The sequence below is a fragment of the Limulus polyphemus genome, unplaced genomic scaffold (assembly GCF_000517525.1).
Source record: "Limulus polyphemus unplaced genomic scaffold, Limulus_polyphemus-2.1.2 Scaffold2002, whole genome shotgun sequence".
NCBI lineage: Eukaryota > Metazoa > Arthropoda > Merostomata > Xiphosura > Limulidae > Limulus > Limulus polyphemus.
Window position 1 is genome coordinate 64,497 of NW_013667612.1, and position 6,323 is coordinate 70,819.

Below are 6,323 nucleotides of genomic sequence, written 5' to 3' on the forward strand. Positions count from 1 at the left end.
GGCACACGACGACACATTCGGCATGTAATGCTGTTTGAATACAAGAAGGGAAAGAACACCCCTGTAGCCACAAAGAAGTTTATGGAGATGTATTGAACTTTCGTAAGTGTCAACGATGGTTCAGCAAATTTCGTTCAGGTGACTTTAGCCTTAAAAACTGTGATGGAAGGGGCCGACATGTTCGAATTGATATTGTTACGCCTCCGGTCGTTAGTTAATTTTCCGTATAATTTCTTTCAGAAGAAACTTTAGCGATACGAGTCCTTTCTCAAATAAAACTGGTTTATTCTTTCTAAATACAACTTTGCAATACACTTAATTTCCAAAGTCACGCTATAATTCACAACGAACGTCTCTCTCTGTCCGCAGTTCAATTACACATTACATTGTTGCCGTCACGTCTTGACCGTCTTATATATAAAAGAATACCGAAATCTAGTAAACGCTAGAGCATTCAGGAAGGGGCAGGATCCTTCTAGAAGTTCATGACGTGTTACTAGCGTCACGTGACTTCCGCTGTCGTAACAATATTGATGCTCTGAAGACGCTTGTTGAGTCTAACCCACTCGTGAAATGGCCCGGAAATTGCATGTATCTCATGAAACAATACCTAAACAAATAAGGAATATGGGAAAACTCCATAAAGAAGGTGTTTGGGTGCCTCACGAACTCGCCGATGATCATCGTTTCCAATGTGTGAACGTTCCTCCTTCTCTTCTGGCGCATTATGCTCGTGAACCATTTTTGTAGTTAATGTATACAGAAAGTAAATGTATGCAGATATTTTATATATGAATCACTACGAGTAGTTTTTTTTTTTTTAGAATTATGCGCAAGGCTACACAATATCTATCTGTACATTACCGTTCTTAATTTTGAACTTAATAGACTAGAAGGAAGGCAGCTAGTCAACAGCATTCATCGCCGTCTCTTTGGGCTACTCTTCTCTGGTCATTGCTCTTCTAGCGCACCCACGGCTCCAAAGTACGAGACTCGTTAGTGGGGCAACGGAACTGAAGCTATAAACTCTGGGATTCACAGTCTGGACACGCTAACCACTAGATCTGTCCGGGTATTTCTAAGTAGGATAGAAACAGTATTTATAATACTATAAAAGTTTACTTGCTGGTGTTAAAGATTCTGTAACCTTGAGACAAATATTAAATCCTTTAGAGGCTATTCTTAAATATAAAAAAAGTCTATAATGGTGAGGAGAACACAACATTCTTTAAAGCTATTCTTAATTATCAAAAACTTTAATTGTGAGACAACATATTTTATGGCTATTTTTAATTAACAAAACTACAGTGCAAAACGAACATTAAATTCTTCTATGGCTATTTTAATTATCTAAACTCTATGGTTGTGAGACGGACACTAAATGCTTGTATGGCTATTGTAATTAATCTAAACTCCATGGTTGTGAGATGGACACTAAATGCTTGTATGGCTATTGTAATTAATCTAAACTCCATGGTTGTGAGATGGACACTAAATGCTTGTATGGCTATTGTAATTAATCTAAACTCTATGGTTGTGAGACGGACACTAAATGCTCCTATGGCTATTGTAATTAATCTAAACTCTATGGTTGTGAGACGAACACTAAATTCTTGTATTGCTATTGTTAATTATCAAAATTACAGTGTAAAACGAACATTAAATTCTTCTATGGCTATTGTTAATTATCAAAATTACAGTGTAAAACGAACATTAAATTCTTCTATGGCTATTGTTAATTATCAAAATTACAGTGTAAAACGAACATTAAATTCTTCTATGGCTATTTTAATTATCTAAACTCTATGGTTGTGAGACGGACACTAAATGCTTGTATGGCTATTGTTAATTATCTAAGCTCTATGATAGTAATATTCTTCTCTTTCATAATATATGTCATCTTTGAAAGAAGTGTTTTATTATGTATTTGTTAAAAGCATTAACATTTAATAACGATGACCAAAAAGTTACTTCCCGAACTAGCCAGAAATCTACCTTTTTTCTTCAATAAACTGAGTAAACTGAATAAAAAAAATCTTTCTACAATACACTTTATTAAGAACAATGAATAAATTTTTCAGAATTCATAATATCACACCACTCCACTAATAATGAGATTGGCTGTACTGTGTATATTTCAATTTTAATTTATTTCAAAAACCTTAATTTCGGTACATGGATTGATTCATACATGATTAGTTTTGTTTATTACTCAGTACCAAATATCAAATTGTTTGAATGTTTTCTCAAGTAGCACAAATTAAAACCAATTTCTGTGATAAAGACAGTACGTTTTCTAATTTTCTTTCTTGTTACACTGTCTTTAGACCATGTATATAAAATAAAAAGTTATAATCAGCATCTGAACACAAGCAAATGAAACATTCTGCTCTTGAAAGTATAAAAATAAATCAAAATGATTTTTAGTCTAACCATTTCGACAACATTATTTAACTATTTCCAATAAAAATAAGTTGAAACTAAGAACTGTAACCACGATTCATATCACAGACGGCTTTGGTTCTAAACATTGCTTTAGATTTCAACAAATACATCGTTATAGTTTTTCCACTAAGGTTTTTAATATGTAAGCATTAGTGTTAGTTAAGGCAATCTCAAGTCTGACAAGTTTTAGCGTTGATAAAAGAAAGTTGTATGCTTATACCACTTTTCAAGTTTGGATTTTCCGCTACAAAGAGCGCTTGTTGAGATATAAGGTCAAATCTCTTTGGTTTTGTTTGTTTGCAGTTAAGCACAAAGCTACACAATGGACTATCTGTTTTGTGCTCAAACCACCAGTATCGAAACCCGGTTTTTAGCGTTATAAATCTTTAGACTTACCGCTGTATCACAAAGAGGCAAACCTCTTTGGAAAGATGCAGAAGACACAACAAACAAATAGAGATTACTTGCAGAAGACACAATACACACATAATGATTTCTTGTAAAAGACAAGACAAAAAGACAAAAATTACTTGTAGCAGACACGACATACACAGAAACTACTTAGATAAAACACAATACACACATGAAGGTTACTTGCAGAATACATGACACACATAAAGATTACTTGCAGAAAACACGACACACACATAAATAGTACTTGCAGGACGCTTGACATATACAGATATTACTTACAGAAGACACGACATACAAAAAGATTACTTGCGGAAAACACGACACACACACACATAAAGAGTATTTGTAGAAGGCTTGACATATACAGATATTACTTGCAGAAGACATGACATACATAAATTGTACTTGTAGAAGGGATCTGACCTTATATCTCACCGTGTACTCTTTGAAAGGTGGTTAATTAAGCCCACAACTTTCTTATCAACGATGTAACTTATCAGGCGTGAAATTACCAGTTTACTATTAAATAACAAACTGAAATAGTCTTGAAATACGGTTAATGTTGTTCAAACCGGTAGAGGGCTCTGGCACGATGAACCTAGAAAAACACTAGTGATTACGTATCAAAACTTTTAGTACAAAAATTAAAACGATATTTTTCTGAGTGCACCTATCTGAACACATGAGTTTTATTCAGTAACATTATCTGAACTTACTTAAAACTAACAAAAGTTGTGTTACATGTTTATAAATCTTGTTTAGAGGTTTCTCTATCTATCTATCTAAATGATTTTTATCATATAATTATGGTGCAAAAATTTATTTGCATTTAAAAATTTTATAATATTCTCAATTTATTGTACTGCTTTCTTAGTGTCTTAGTGCTAAATCTGAACAAGTTAATTTTTTATAAAAAAAATTTTTTCTGACGACTAGCGTTTTTTTAGCTATAAAAATCAACAGAGAAGCATAATTTGGACCTGAAGAGGCTATATATATATATGTATAAGCATGCGTGCGTGGCGTTCCTGCCTCATTTCTGTGAGAACCAACATGTGATGTTAGTTTAATATCATTCTCAGTTACGGCATTTCCACTAAAACAGCGTTCTTCAGGAGTGATAGTGAAATATTCCTGAATGGAAATCTGAAGGTATACTGTAACGCCTTCTCAGAGAAAGCTCTTTTAACAATAACTCTATCTAATAAATTATATTTCCGGTTAATAATTGAAACAGGGTTTTTCCTTTAAATCAAATACCACGTATTGTAATACCTGGCGTTGTGATATGAATGACTATGGATTCGCAGAAAGCCATCCTGCCAAGTGAGTAACACGGAGCAATATGATGATAAAAGATTACTTGGGTTGAGGCTCCACCCTGCCGAGGGTGGGGCTCATAGGAGGTTTAATATAAGAGGATGTTTTCTAGGCGTCAGCTGATCAGTTTGTACATGCTGGAAAAGCTGCTGAACTGTGAATCCCTCCTCCGCACGTGAGAAAAACGTGAGTACAACTTTCGAACACTGTCACACTTTTAATATGGTGTATTGTTGCTCAGTAGGATCATGATAATATCAAGCCACAGCGCTGCTTGTTCTCATACTTGCTTAGTGTTTTGAGAAATATTACAATATGCCGTAATAATCTACACATATTGTTTTGTCTATTAAAATAATCTCCTCTTTATTTAGTTTAGTAGTTATTAGTTGTGACCTGGCATGGCCTGGTGGTAGGGCACTCGACTCGCACTCTGTGGGTCGCTAGTTCGAATTCCGTCACCGAACATGCTCGCCCTTTCAGCTGTGGGGGCGTTATGATATTATGGTCAATCCCACTAGTTTTTCTAGGAGGATAAGGAAGTATATAACCATTTTGCTCTATTACACTCTCAGGTTCCGAAAACAAGTTTTAACGCACTTTCTCTCGTGCTCCGTTTCCCTTGCATGTTTTAAATGTTGTTCCTCGTGTTGTTTTTTTCTTCTGTATTTCAATTGCCGATTTTACAATACTCCATCTTTCCAAAAGTATCACCTTTATTGCCCTAATTACAATTAGCCTTAAAGTTTGAAAATGAACGTCTTTCAAAAGAACTTTCTTTTGTGCAATATTTTTCACGTTCGTTACCGAGGAATTTATCACTGACGCTAAACAGCGTCCTTTATAAATTGTAAAACATATCTAATATGTATCTGTTTAGGTATTTAACAACGTTGATAATGATGTTCTTGGTTATTTGTTTGTAGTTAAACACAGAGCTACACAAAGGACTATCTGTGCTCTGCCCATCACAGGTATCGAACCCGGTTTGAAGCGTTGTAAGTCCACAGATATACCGTTGTGCCACTGAAGGGGTGGGGTAAGGATGTTCTTGAAGAAGGGCCAACTACAACAACCAGTAAAGCTCCAAACTTAATAGTATAATTAACGACAGATCTACGCAGTTAAATAAATATTAACCAAGACTACACATTTTTGTCTTACGTCTAGTGTTGCAATACATATATGTAAAAACAGATGTTACTTATCATCTTCATACATCAATATACAAGAATAAATCATTTCCCTCTTTAAACAAGATCACCCTTTTAACGGAGAGACCGACATTTATTGTGTTAAAAACGTTAGTGAAATTCATAGAACAGATATGCTTATTCATCGTAGGCATAAGTTACTGATTGAAAAATGTTGCTACATTAAATTCATTTTTCACTTTACGAACATTAAGTTTGGGTAAATAATTAGAGTTGTAGTATATTAAGAAATATATATATAAAGCTGACTCTCTTACGCAATACATTATTTAACTTTGTATGCAGTTTCTTTGGTCGCTACCATACCCAACACTGTCCATAGTCAGCGAGTGACGACAAATCAGACTTGTGGGTTGTAGGGTATAAAAATCCTCTTAGTCTTGTTCATTTTGTTTCATTTAGGTGATTTGAGTTGGAACAACCTAGGAATCTTTTAATTAAAATACGACATGTCTCCGTGATTGTACCGATTGTACTCCGCAGATATTTTCTTCATTATCTTCTGCTTTTCAGTAGAGGCTCCTCCGTGATTGTACCGGTTGTACTCCGCAGATGTTTTCTTCATTATCTCCTGCTTTTCAGTAGAGGCTCCTCCGTGATTGTACCGGTTGTACTCCGCAGATGTTTTCTTCATTATCTCCTGCTTTTCAGTAGAGGCTCCTCCGTGACTGTACCGGTTGTACTCCGCAGATGTTTTATTCATCATCCCCTGCTTTTCAGTAGAGGCTCGTCCGTGCTTTCAACTAAAACAGTAATATTAGGTATGATTTGCAACTGTTATAAACAGATATAAATAGATATGGTGCTTGTATATATTTGTACAAATACTTTTTTTTCTTATATCACTGAGTTGTTGTAGATGAATCTTTCAACTGAGACAGTACTATTAGGTCTGATTTGCAACTGTTATAAACAGATATAAATAGATAT